Consider the following 14,607-nt stretch of genomic DNA (forward strand, 5'->3'; position numbering starts at 1 on the left):
TCAAGTCTTGTTAAGGCCCTGTCACACATATCCATATGACAGAAACTTATGCCGGCGCATACGAAATATCGGCAATAGGTTGATATAAATTAAGGGTAAGTTGTGATCGTTTGAAGGACGCAGACGATATGCTGAACACGCCAGACATACGGCCCTGTCACACAGCTCCGTATGGCAGAAACATGCCGGCGTATATGAAGATTAGCTCAAAATGTGTCAGAGTACAAATATGTCCAACTTTTCCACAGCGGTGTTGTAGCTGACATATACATAACGTATACATAACAAATTATTATACGTATGTCAAACATTGATAGCGTATCACTTACTTATTTAAAACGTATCAGAGGGTCTGGCCAACGGAGTGGAAAAGTGCCATCTGGTTCACGTCATGCTGATGCTGGAGAACGGCTAACATGCTGAACGCTAGCTGTACTGTAGAAACACGTTTAATAAGTTACTCCGTCGTCAGGCATAATCTTAACATAGGGTAGGAATAGGTTATCCACTCGTTATCAATAAACTGGCTGTAGGGTTCACCGTCAGCCGACGTAGCCTATATCTAACGTTCCTCTAACGTAGTCATGTAGGTCATACTATATTTACGTAGGTAAGTATTCACCTACGCATTCCGTATTCACGTATGTCTAACGTCACGTAACGTCTGCATATCTTATGAAGCACACGTCGGGTACGTCCGGTAATTTGAACATTCTCAAAACGTCAGCGTTCAACAACGCACCCCAGCGTAACACAGTGAGTTATTAACAAATACTACTTATACCTTACCTTATATCAACGTACACCAGCGTGTTGCAGATATTTTGTATACGCCATATTTTTGTATATCTTATGCATTCGTTGGGCATTCGTCTGATACATTTTGTATTAGGAAGAGATACGATATCAATAGGTTAGACATGCGTATCTGTATATGTTCACTTTTCCGATCCGATGAAAAGTTGGACGTATTTGGACTCTGACAAATGTTCGTATGCGCCGGCATACGTTTCTGTCATACGGATATGTGTGACAGGGCCTTAAGCACTTTGGAAAAGACTCTGTGAGTTCATCCTCCTGAGAGCAATGTTCATGTCCCTGATGTCCACAGTAAAGCCATGCTTGGGAATTAAAAGATAGTTTATATGTGTACAGCAACACATGGTAACAAATCAGGTAAAATAGTAACCTGTCATCTTTTATTCCACAGAGCAGACATATTATGCTGGAAGAACACCACAGCATCTTTCCAGGAAGCAGCAACACATAGTACATGTCACTACATAACCAAATTGAAGCTGTACATTATAATACTTTGTTATAAAATAAGGAATATAAATCTAGTTTGTGCTTACAGTCTAGAAATTGCAAGGATAAAACCATTCTATCCAGCACATTGACAAGAACTGTTGCTGTTATTGAAGGCTCAAACTGGCTATACAAGCCTCCTTCTATATGATATAAATGTAAGAACATAACCTTGACATTGCATTAAACATCAATTATTTTCTTCTCTTGATACTAAAGTCTTGTTGTTCCACTTGCATGTGACATTTGAACCCAGTCTTATTTCAAATTGGATTTTTTGTTGTTAGGTTTAGGTCTGATTTTCTCTTTCACAGTAAGAAAGGGAAACGTTGAGATAAGAAATGTACATTATTTACATTCTCCAGGTGGAAAGTTTAGAATTTGCACATCGGAGCTTCTAAGGGATCAATGTGGTATGCGAGCAGGTGAGACTTTACATGTAGGCATGTTAGAAAAATAATAAAATAAAAATAAATCCAAATAGACTTATTTGGTATTGTGGAGGTAGCCTATGGTGCTGTGTACAAAGTACTATCAACAACAATTTCAGATATAGAGGATTTTGCAGCCAGCTGGGATCTCTGAGAACCCAAACAGAGCAAATGCATCAGTTTCTGGCGCTGACTTCTGGAACATGTTATCAATTCAAAACCACTTTAGAAGCTGTTTCAGAGGTCAAGAGGTCTCGATGACCCCTAACAGAAGATTGGGGTTAAACGCAGGACTTGCAGGACGCCAGATAAAGTTAAAACAAAGTGTATTGTGTTGGGCCATCAGGAGAGTTAACGAAAAAGCGCGACACAACTACAGCAAACTGTTACACACAGGCAGGACGAAACCGTGAGGACCCTCCTGAGGGCAAGTGCGTTGCTTAAATGCCGGGTAGCTGATTAGAGAATTGGGAACAGGTGCACATGTGGCTGTCACGTAACGACGAAAGGCAGGAAATACGTCGCTTGGAGGGACAGCACGTTCTGAAATGATAGGAATAATTAGTGAGTGGAAAACTGACAACAGGAAAAATGATCCTAAGCAATATTAAGAGCTGCCACACATTCTGAGAAGTTATTTGGCAATGAATTCACAACATCATCCAGCTGTATATTGAGGTCGCTCGGTGAGGCTTCAGAGAGATTTGGATTAGTTCCATCTCACTGATATTTAATTTATTTGATGCTCCGAGTAGAATAACAACATGATAATGAAATCAAATGTCTGCACCGCATGATATAACTCAACAAAAGTAATCTCGGAAGGTGTGTCTCTAAATCTAAATTTGATCAATGTGCCTGAATCTGGCTAGGGGGTTGGACATGAAGACATTTGGTGTGGATAAAACTCTCCGGGACAACTTTGGGTGGCGCCAGAGCGCAAGAAAAGAGGAAATGAAGGGGAAATCTACACAACGCATGGGTTAATCTGCCCCGAGAATCGCTTTATGGTTTCGGCCGTCTCCACATCCCGTTAGATGATGTGTGCATCCTTTCAGCGGTGTTTGGATTTGCCACCTGTCAGACGCTGAAGATCGAGCCGACCTCTCCCACTTTTCATTGGAAAACGTTAACAGTTTTTGTGCAGGGTCGCCTGCATTAGTGAAATGAACATGGACAACTTTGGCTGACCGGCTGCGCAAGAGAAAGTGAGCCACACGCATGAAGTGACAGCGGTGAGATTATAAACGGAGTCTCTGAGCGCCCGGGAGGCTCCCCTCGCGCTTTGAAGATTAGAGGGTTGACGACGTCTGAAGGACACTAAGAACTGGATTAGGTGCAGTGTAACCTACTTTCTCATCACTCCAACATCCTGTCCTCTGAATATTTGCGCAATGACCTTTGGTGCACTTGGAATACAACGGGTGCGTCCGTGAGGTAAGGAAATATCTTATTATAACTGAGTTTTTTTTTCTATTTGTGGGATTCATTTAATTATTTAATGTTGTGTCAGGCAGCTAAATCCACACACATAGCAGTTGGAATTTAGGAAATTATATTCTTTAACAGGCGTAACAGTCGGAGCCTGTTACGCGCAGGTGCCATCGCAAACCTTTTGAATAATATAATCGATATCTTCATATATTTGACAGGCATAGTGTTAGTCAATTGTTATCCTTCATTTTGTACGTTGTATGGCATCATCCAGGGACCATGCAGGGTATTTCACACGCTTAACACGTCAGCCTACTCAAGCGCTCTGAAGAAACAACGCTCCATACGCATGAAGGCTAATGTGCAGCAATTCGGGGACGATCAATACTTTAGGGATCCGTGTTTTAGTGTTTGTTCCCTCATGTTTGTTAACCGGGTCAAATCTGCTTTGAAATGCATTGAACAACTCTGGCATCAAAAAAATATTTCGGTGTGAGCTTCCTTTCCTCGGAGTGCCACTATTTAAACAACAAATGTGATTTGGATCTTCTAGCACAGTGCCATTTTTTTTTTTTTAGATCTTCCCACGCCAGCACATGGAGTTGCTCCTGAAAGGACATACTCTTATTTTTTAGGATTAACATAAATTAAACTCTGAGCATAGCATTAATGCCTTTTCTGTAAAGAAAATGAGTATTATATAGTGCTCACTTATAGAGCAGACTGTCTCTGCATCAGCTTTAAAGATATCATAATTTGTACTTCACCAAAATGCAGTAAACTCTTCAAAAATACTTCAAAATAGACTTGAGTTGATGAACTTAGCGTGCACATGATCCTGACCAAAGTGATGGCACAGAATGTTCATTTTATTGCACAGCATAGTAATGCATTGTCTCATGCCTTGAACTTCAGTCTATCAATCTATACTGTATAATAGCAAGCAACTGTAAGCCAACTGTATAAGCACAAACGCCATGTAATTAGTTTAGTCTAGTATCTGGTGGCATGACTTAAGAAAACCCCTGTGCAACAATCAGTCCAGTGCAGTTTGACTTAGATGACGACCACATTAATCAAGTTTATGTTTTTAGACCTCTGGTCAGACCCTGACACGCATCTTAATTTGACTGCATTTCTGTGATTTTAGCTTGCTGCAGTGTGATGGGTGATCATCCAGCAGGATTCAATCAGTGAGATGAACTGTATTGATAGTATAGTATGTGCATAGTGCTGCTTACAGTGAGCATCAAGACAAAACTACAGGAGTGTGTTTAAAATGCTCGTCTCTCTCCTGTCTCCTATGATGTTATTTTTATTCTATGTGTACTACAGTTCCCAACAGCTACAGGTTTGGGTAGTGCCCTAGAAGTCTGCTGGGAATACTTTAAAAGCATTGCTACGGATTGTCTTCATCAGTCTAGGTTCGGCCCAGTTCTTTGCAGAGGCTCACATTTGGGAAATGAGAGATGAAGAGTAGCGTGGCTCAGGCCAGCCAGACTCCATTGATATTCTGCCTGTGTCCTGCTCCATAGGCAGCCCATTGTCATGGCCTGCTCAGTGGGATAGCATCTGATGATTGAGGGGTATGGAAGAGGGGTTGAACGGCAGCTTGGAAAGAAACTAAAGGTTCATTTGTTGAAGGTTAAAGATATGTCCTCACAGTGTAGGCTGATAGTGTGTGAGACTTGCATAGAGTTTAAAGTAAATGCAAAAATATAATATCTAGTATGGTGTTTGTATGGGAGTTTAGTTTGTATTCCATCACATACACCTTTTTAGTCAGTTTGTCTGTGTTTACTTTTATTTTCTAAGAGTAGAATTGCAATTGGATGCATATTTAACAAAATCACACTCGACTTGTTCAGAACCCCTTTGGCCCTTTTTTGAATTGTCTCTAATTGAACCCAGGTGGCATACAGATGAAAAGGGATTTCCAAGTAATGCAGGTGCATCCCAAAATTTCAAAGGGTGCAGCTCCACTAACGTCAGGTGCAACAGTGCCACACTGTGTGGCCACTCAGCCCTAGAAGATTCATGGCGAGCCAAGCAGAAAGATTTATCTGTCGTGAGTGCGTGAAATTGCAATGCTCTGCAGTATTCTGTCCAGGGCCGGTGAGAGAGACAGATCCTCCATTGCTCTGGGAAATAAAGAAGTAACAGAGAAGAAGTCACGCACACAAAAGTAGCGAGCAGTAATGGCTGCCTGTGCTCTGTGTCAGGAAGAAGTGATCAAGGCAGTAGTCTCTTGAGAGGATATAAATTAGCAGAAGAAAGTTACCACATGGGAGTAACAAAGAAATTCCTCCTGAGTGAAACAAATAACAGTGAGATTTAAAGAGTGCCATGGAAGTTGACACACTGAAGTGCAACAGTGTTCACATGGCTGCAGTTGTTGCATTGCACTCTCAGCTCAGCACTGACTTGTTTTTCCTCATTTTTGACATATTTTAACTTCCAAATGTTCTGCGCCATCCTGTGAAAGTCACTCTTAATGTACAACTTAAAGGGCTTATATATAGTTAATCAGTTTATACTTGGGCATATACATTGATTACATTTTTACTGATCCGGTAAAGCCCCATTCAATAGGTTTTAATGTGTATCTGTAACGTTGACATTTATATTCATGTTTGGCTCAAGCTTCAAGTCATCACAAATTATAGAGGTTTCTTTGTACCATTGTAACAGACTAGTTAATTCATTAAAGTCATTACATTATAGATGAATCACATTTAAAATGAATATCACTGTGACGACTAAACTGTCAAAACAGCCAGTAATGATTCAGATTCAGAGGAGATCTTTTCATTTTTAGAAGGACCCATGGGGCTGCTATGACCTACAACATTTCATCAGCTTGGTCTTGAGGTGTTGTAAATTTAAAGCCAAAAACTTGTAGCTGCATTAGGTCTTAGCAGGGCTTGACTAACCGTGGTGGCTCGCAGCTGGAGCAGAAATCTGTGTCCAAGTCCCCTCTGAAGCATGAAGGGAGAAGATGATTTCATACAAGTTATCTCAGTGTGGCAATACCTATAGTCTCAAAATGAATGGAAAGGGAACTTGATTTGAATATGAAAAACCATACATATGTACGCTCTGCAGATCTATTTTTCTGCTTTCCTTCTCTTGTTCTTTCCCACTGCTTTATCTCTCTTTACTTGTCACTCTCGAACACAATGACTAGTGCTGTCTATGCAGCTTGGATAAGAACAGTTTTCTTTCTTCCTCCTCTGGTTTATAAATGATTTTATTACAAATATGTTGGATGGATCCCGTTATTTTGAATCTAGTTAACAGACAGACCTTATTGTTGTAGGGATCACAGTCATACACTCTACAGTAGAACCTAACAGAATCCTGAAGGGCAATTTGTTCCTGCGCTCCTGTGCTTTCACCCTCTTGTTAAATGTCTGAATGTGGACCACAGTAACTATTGCTGACTGGGCAGCAGAGAGAGAAGGAAGCTTTACGTTTTTGGGAATGCTGTGCTTTTGATTGGCGCCAGCAGTGGAACAAGAGTTGTGCTGATTAGCTGCACGCCCGTAAGCCTATCCTCCGTATGAAGCTCTCAGCAAATGTGTCGGTGAGCAACATAGAGGCTGCATGTGTTTCCTTGTCATTAAATGATCCATTTAAATATTAGTGTCCAACTACAATACCAACCCACCTATTACACCAACTGCAAAGGTTAACATTGAGCAGTTATCATGCTGTTGATATTTGGTTCTTTTGAATCAATAATTACATAAAGACTGAAAAGCTGTTTGTTGTTTACTTGCCCTTTATGTGAAGTCCATGTAATGAGCAGAATCAAACCAGTGCATCAGTTAACATAAAGTCATCTCCCTTTAGCAGCTGCCCTTGGAAGGAATTTATCATTTTAAATGTTTTGTCAGAAGCAGGTATGCAGACTATTTTCATCGATATCGTACGAGGCAGTTTGCAAGTGTCTGTATGTTTGCTGATTGGAATTCTATTAGCATGAATTAATATTTGCCCCAGCTCCAAACGAATACTGCTGTACAAAAAGCAAATAGAGAGGAGGGATGTGAATTATCATACTACGACAATAGTTTAAGATTGGCTGCACCATTTGTAGGCGTGGACCGATGCGGCCATGTTTTAATTTCACACTTCAGCGAGAGTATTTATCTGTGGCTGTTATGGAAGGATATGGTATGTGTTCTGTGGCTTTACCGATGAGTGCATGTACCCTCTGTGACGTTGATCCTATATATTGCGCAAACAATTTTACTAGATTGAAAATTGTAAATCTTACTAGGATGATTCAAAGCTATATAGCAAAACACATTTTTCTGTTTTGAAAATGTAACAGTGGTGCACAAAATGTTCTTTTAGACCTATTTGCATACTTTTTTTTTGTGTGTTAATTGGGGGCAGTGTAATGAGCTGTAAAATTGACATATTTTTGTGTGTGTACTTGTAATGTGTTAGCAAACTGTGGCTAATTATTATTTATATATCCAGCAGACATGGAGTTGGATTTGATTTATTTGACACAGCAACAAACAATATATATATATATATATATATATATATATATATATATATATATATATATATATATATATATATATATATATATATATATATATATATATATATATATATATATATATATATATATATATATATATATATATATATATATATATATATATATATATATAGCAGACCACATACTGCAACAAATACATATTCATTGAAAACGTTGAGGATAAACATAATAAAGTTAAAGGATAACTTATTCCAACAATAGGATTAATTTGTTGTCCAACCTTTACTGCCCTCTTTTCTCTTTTTGGATCTCCACCTTCTGAGGACAATATGTTGGCGCTAAATGCTTCCACTATGTTCTCCAGCTAATTACTAACTTTGTCTTTGTGTCGTTCAGTGCTGGGCAGGTAGTTTACAGGGGACTTTTTAGAGCTTTGTTGCCAAAAACAATGCTGATGAGAACATAAAAGTGTATCAAAACATTTTGCGAGCCGTAAAACCAAAACAAAGTGCTGATGAAATTCACTATAAAGCTGTTAGGAACTGCAGAGTTTGGCAAAATTTTCTATCGATTTGACACTACGATCCACCCCTTTCACATTATACAGTCATTTAATCTATTAATAATATACAAATATTGATTAGCGCAGCTTTTTAACTAAAGCAATCATGTGTACTCACCCCTTTAGTTGCAATATACAACAAACAAACTGTTACGTTTCGTCAGGTGCTTTTATTTTGGACTGGTCATTAATTTTGCAAAATCATTTTCGAGGATAAACTCGATGAATGCTGAAGTTGACGAGCTCCGCACTGATGTTGGAGCTGTGCACTCTCACAGCCTCGCCAAAGAAGCATCATCAGTATAATAAAGCTGGAGCTGAAATCAATAAAAAAAATATTTACATTCAGACTTTCAAACAATTCCAAACATCTTGGTTGGAAACACCACAAAAATAAGGTGATAAAATATCAAAGCCCGAGGCAACCTGCTGAGGCATGGGAAGGAATTGAGTCGCAGAGGGATGAATCCTGAAGCACGTAAGATCCACCCTCCCACCGCACCAATAAAACATATCCAAATTCTCATGCTCTCTCTTGAACACACACTCAAACACACAGACGCACACATACACAGCTCTCCTTGAATATCTATTTCAAGCATAAAAATAGTAATGTGCGCACAATGCCACGGAGCTCTGAGGCAATAACAGGTTGTGGGAGCACGATATGTGATTCCAGGTTGACATTTCACTGATTATGCTTTAAGTCCTCGATAACCTCAAGCCGTTTGGTTTTTCTTCTTGTTTGCTAAAAAAATAATCACACAATTTAAGCTCCAGGTATTGTCAAAAGTAGCTAAGGAGAAGTTTTTTGTCTGGGGGTGGCGTAACCAACTTCTTCACATAAACACAGCTGCTTCATTTAAATTAACTTGACGCCAGTGAGACAAGTGAAATGTGCACATACATTTGAGACATGTATGTAAGGGAATCAGCTCTGACTGGTTGATTGACAGCCAGAACATTTTATTTAAGACCTTGTAAAAATCTAAACTGTATTTAGAGCATTAAATCTACAATTATGTAAAAACACAACCAGCGGGCAACAAATGGAGCATTGAGGTCAACGTGTTTTTAAATAAAGTCGGTGCTTTTATTTGCATTGAATTCAAACATCTTGCATGACGAATGAGTATTTTTCCACTCTACGACCGTTTGCCGTAGAAGGAAATTCTTCTTGTGTTTGTTGTTAAACCAAACTTCTATTTGTATTTGTTACAGAGATATAAACCGCATTTATATCTGATCACCGTCCTGTCTTTTAATTTGACTGTTGGTAACTTTGCCCCAGACAGTACGACTTATAAAAGACCTGACCTGCATACAAAACATGAACTAAAGGTCAGAACACTCTGCTGAAGTTCTTTTAATTGCATCAAATGGCACATCTAGTACCTACTCACTACTTAACCAGCAGGATTTAAAGTAATTACAAGTTATTAATTGTAATTTATACATTTGATGGGGTACAGATTGAGATTTTGTGACTACAACAACGCTAGGAATGGTCTTTAAACTGCTTTTAAGTGCCATTAAAGGGACAGTTTGGATGTTTTGCATTCGGGGTTGTGTGAAGTACTATACATAATCAGCGTATTACCCGCAGTAGGTGGCAATCTGCATTGCCAGTTTGGTGAAACAAATAGGTTTATGTATTGATAGTCCATTCATGAGACAGCCCTTTCTGACGGTGAACTGTTATGTGTGCTCTCTTTTAAAGCCACCAGCACACAGAGGTTGTTGGTCTACTGCTGCCTCGATTGGTTAGTTAGTTTGTGTTATTGTGTGACTTTGGTGTTTTTAAAGGGTTAGTTCGGATTCACCAAAGTCACACAATAACACAAACTAACTAACCGATCCATAAATGATAACATAGATAACTGCTGCAGTTCCCCCCCGGCCATGTTTTGCTCCATAATGTTCAGTAGGTTTAACATCTTTGTCACTTTCCATTGTGCTCTAAAAATAGTCTGTTTCATAGAGAAACCAGGTTGACATGTTCAGTCTTTGTCTCTGTTGAGACTTGTCTTGTGTCTCTCATGCCAAACACGAAGCAAGTCAATTATGTTATTAATATTGCTCATTAGTGTCCACAAGAGCAGCGCTCATAAAACATCGAAAACAGTTGACTTTTGGGAAATGTAATTATGCAATGAAAAATAGCTTTTCCTTGGCAGCAGGTTCTTTGTGGAAATGTTTTCCTTTTTAAGCTTCTACTAAGCAATATAAGACAACAATGAATAATGTTTTCATTATAAGTCATCTTAAGTCTTCATAAACCAAAATACAAACAATACAGGAAAATGTATAATGTAGGCTGATTAAGTTCTGTTTTTTAATTATAGAATAGTTAGCTCTCGGCTTGTTTACCACGCAGTCATACAATACTCATTCTTTCATCAATGCACAAATAATACAATGAGCTCTCCCAGCATGTGTGACCTATATTAAAATTTAGTTAAGGCACCCATTACAATAAAAAAAATGAAAGAATACATAGCTTAAAAGTCTTTCCTGAGTTATATCTGTGGCGACTACAGTCAGCTGTGAAGTTTGCAACATGTTAGAATGAGCAGGTAACAATAAGCTTAATACAAATCGCTGAAATAATATAAAGTTTTCAGTTGTAGTCTTGTTGTAATCCAGAGACCCACAACGTTTACCTTCCCTTGCAGAAAAATAAAATCACAAAAGCTCAGGATATTGTACGATACAGTACAAAGTTAGCTGATGGACAAATGATTTATAAAACCCTTCATGTCATGAGTGGCATGACATGAACATCACATTTGATGTTTTAGAGTCACAAGCTGTAGTAATGCCCACTAGAGGTTAGTGAAGTTCGATTTTCATTTCATTTCAGCAGGTGGTACAGCTGCAGATGTAAAACCTTTTTTCAAAACACAAACTCGCATCAAGAACACACTTGGCTGAGGTGGAAAAGTCAGCGTATCAATTTAAGCTTAATGCGACAGTGCTATGGAAACGTTTTTAGCGAATTAATCCTAATCTTCATGAATAAATGTTCATGATTTAAACATTCTCTGACGAGATTAAAAATAGCAGCAGACACAAACATCGTTTGGAGTGATGAAGTCACTGTAACCTTCCTCACACTAATACATGAAACGTACATAAATACCATTAAAAATATATTAAATTTTTTTAATTTTTGCACCCTCTTCCTCTGCAATGGTTCGATTGAACTCGTCTGGAGAATTAACGCCAACTGTTTATCTTGATGAACCAACTTCTAATATTCACATAACAGTAATGGAGGGAAATTCACAATTATGTCCATTTTATTTGTTGATTTAGCAAGACTTTGCTATACAAATACATGTTGTAAATGTTATGGTGTTTGAGTGTTAGTGGCATTTAAAGGCCCTGTCACACATATCCGTATGACAGAAACGTATACCGGAGCATACGAAATATTGGCAATAGGTTGATATAAATTAAGGGTAAGTTGTGATCGTTTGAAGGACGCAGACGATACGCCGAACACGCCAGACATACGGCCCTGTCACACAGCTCCGTATGGCAGAAACATGCGTATATGAAAAGTAGCGTAAAATGTGTCAGAGTCCAAATACGTCCAACTTTTCCACAGCGGTGTTGTAGCTGACGTATACATAACGAATACATAACAAATTATTATACGTATGTCAAACATTGATAGCTTATCACTTACATATTTAAAACGTATCAGAGGGTCTGGCCAACGAAGCTGGAAAAGTGCCATCTGGTTCACGTCATGCTGATGCTGGAGAACGGCTAACATGCTGAACGCTAGCTGTACTGTAGAAACACGTTTAATAAGTTACTCCATCGTCAGGCATCATCTTAACATAGGGTAGGAATAGGGTATCCACTCGTTATCAATACATTGTCTGTAGGATTCACCGTCAGCCGACGTAGTCTATATCTAACGTTCCTCTAACGTAGTCACGTAGGTATTTATGTAAGTATTTACGTAGGTAAATATTCACCTACGTATTCCTTATTCACGTATGTCTAACGTCACGTCACGTCAGCATATCTTATGAAGCACACGTCGGTTACGTCCGGTAATTTTGAACATGCTCAAAACATCAGCGTTCAACAACGCACCCCAGCGTAACACAGTGAGTTATTAACAAATACTACTTATACCTTACCTTATATCAACGTACACCAGCGTGTTGCCGATATTTTGTATACACCATTTTTTTGTATATCTTATGCATTTGTTGGGTATTCGTCTGATACATTTTGTATTAGGAAGAGATACGATATCAATAGGTTAGACATGCGTATCTGTATATGTTCACTTTTCTGATCCAATGAAAAGTTGGACGTATTTGGACTTTAAACTTTCGTATGCGCCGACATACGTTTCGGTCATACGGATATGTGTGACAGGGCCTTAACTTAAAGGAAAACCAGAGAGGATATTCATACAGTAGCTGAAGTACATTTGCTTGACATAATGTTATTGTAGATGTAAGTAATGTTGTCAGACATTTCATAGTAAAGCTTACTCTTGACTGATTTGACACTGAATGTAAAGTCTATTTCTTTGCACGAAAACATAATCCGACTGATAGTTGCACGCAGAGAAGGACTTCTTAGCACGTTTCTTTGTTTAAGTCTAATCAGCATTAAGCATTTGAATTGAAACAACACATGATTTCTATCACTTTGTATGTACACTGAACGTCACATCTTCATCCACCTACAGAAGGGGGGGGGGGGAATCAATTGATTTTAATTGTTTTCTACAAAACAACCTATATATTGCTACTTAAGGACAGTAATCCTACACATTAAGTCAAAGTTGTGTCAAGCATAAACTACCCGTTTTACAGTGTTATTTGTGTACAATTTATTGTGAAATTGGCAAGCTTGTACGAATTAAAAAGTCAGCTAACCTCAGCCTACTAATATAATTTATGTAACAGGCAGCATTTTAATTTTTTGTATAACTTGAACTTGTTGTTCTTGAAGAATTGAAAGAATTGAAAAATACTAAAAACCTTTTAGTGAAAATTGTTTATTTGTGCAAGTTTAGCATTAATCGATGTTACCTTTTGTCTTGGGTTTGCATTTGTGTGTTTACATTATTGCAATCACTTGATATACCTTTTTCAAATATAAAAACTACATAATCTTATAGACACTATAACCTTGAACCCTTTGCTTCCATGCCATCATTTAGCCACGCCGCCTTTATTAGCACAATGCAGACTGGAGTAGTCCCTGAAATTGGCACCTCAATGTACTGAATGAAAAATTGATTCTGAATCTGGAATTGTTTTAAGAGTAGATTTTGAATCGACTCGTAACACCAATAATTTAAATCCATTGGAATCGTGAGATACAAAAAGATTCATACCTTCTAATTACCTGGTAGTTTAGCTGCAGGTGTAGAAGAGAGACAGGTAAAAATAACAGCAGACAGTTTCTGTTGTGTTCTCCCCTTTTTTTAAAAGAGCACAAAAAGAAGATTTAATGCATACAATGAATGACGCATGAGTCTGTAGTCTGGTGTTGTTTTCAGCTACAAGTGAAAATAAATAAAGTTACTTTTACTGTCACCCTGTAGGGTCATTGTGATATGGACTATTGATTCAAGAGCAATTTTGATTTGGCTCTCGCATGATTTCTCTGTCACGTTCTATGGAATGCCATAAATGTAATGAATGTGACCTTTTGTTCTGCAGCATTATCTCAACAAGGCCTTCTCACAGTTCTGCAACGTCTTAGTTGGAATTTTAATCAAAGCATACTTGTGACTGATGTGGCCTAAAAAGTAAACCCATTCATCATAAGAAGAGGACATTTTGACATCTGCTGATAATCAGGTCAGATGAAGTAGAGCTTGACTTGATCCAAACCAATATAGAGCCTCATATATAACACACGCACTCCATTAGTCGCCCAACAATGAGCAGACCCTCCAGCTTACAGTAAGGCTGTCATTCTGAGACACAGTCTAGTCTTGTGCATGTTTGATGGAATAATCCTTAATCTATTGAAGTCATTCATTCTGACAAGTGAGAGCATTTATGTGTGTTGTTGGTTTAACATTAGTAATGGATGGTAAGCAAGAGATGTAAAGCGAGGATCCAATAATGCTTTAAAAAGCTAGAATAAGGCTGTTTTGTCTTAGTTTTGCTAGCTTGGTTCCATCCAGATATAAATAAAATTGATTATTTTTATATTTGAAAATTGTCCTGAATTTCCCTCGGAATAAATAAAGTATCTATCCATCTATCCATCTATCCATCTATCCATCTATCCATCTATCCATCTATCCATTCCATCTATCCATCTATCCATCTATCCATCTATCCATCTATCCATCT

At 38.2% G+C, this 14,607-nt stretch overlaps 1 protein-coding gene across 3 annotated transcripts in view; it reads left to right on the forward strand.

The window, feature by feature from the left end:
* Window positions 1-2,383: 2,383 nt before the first annotated feature.
* The window catches only part of pcdh15a (protocadherin-related 15a), a 192,623-nt gene continuing 180,399 nt past the window's right edge, over window positions 2,384-14,607 (forward strand). For all 3 annotated transcript variants that reach the window (XM_029449878.1, XM_029449876.1, XM_029449875.1), the window contains exon 1: window positions 2,384-3,176. The gene's annotated coding sequence lies outside the window, so the exon portion shown is untranslated. The remainder of the gene's footprint in view (window positions 3,177-14,607) is intronic.

The sequence above is a fragment of the Cottoperca gobio genome, chromosome 15 (assembly GCF_900634415.1).
Source record: "Cottoperca gobio chromosome 15, fCotGob3.1, whole genome shotgun sequence".
In the NCBI taxonomy this organism is placed as follows: Eukaryota; Metazoa; Chordata; class Actinopteri; order Perciformes; family Bovichtidae; genus Cottoperca; species Cottoperca gobio.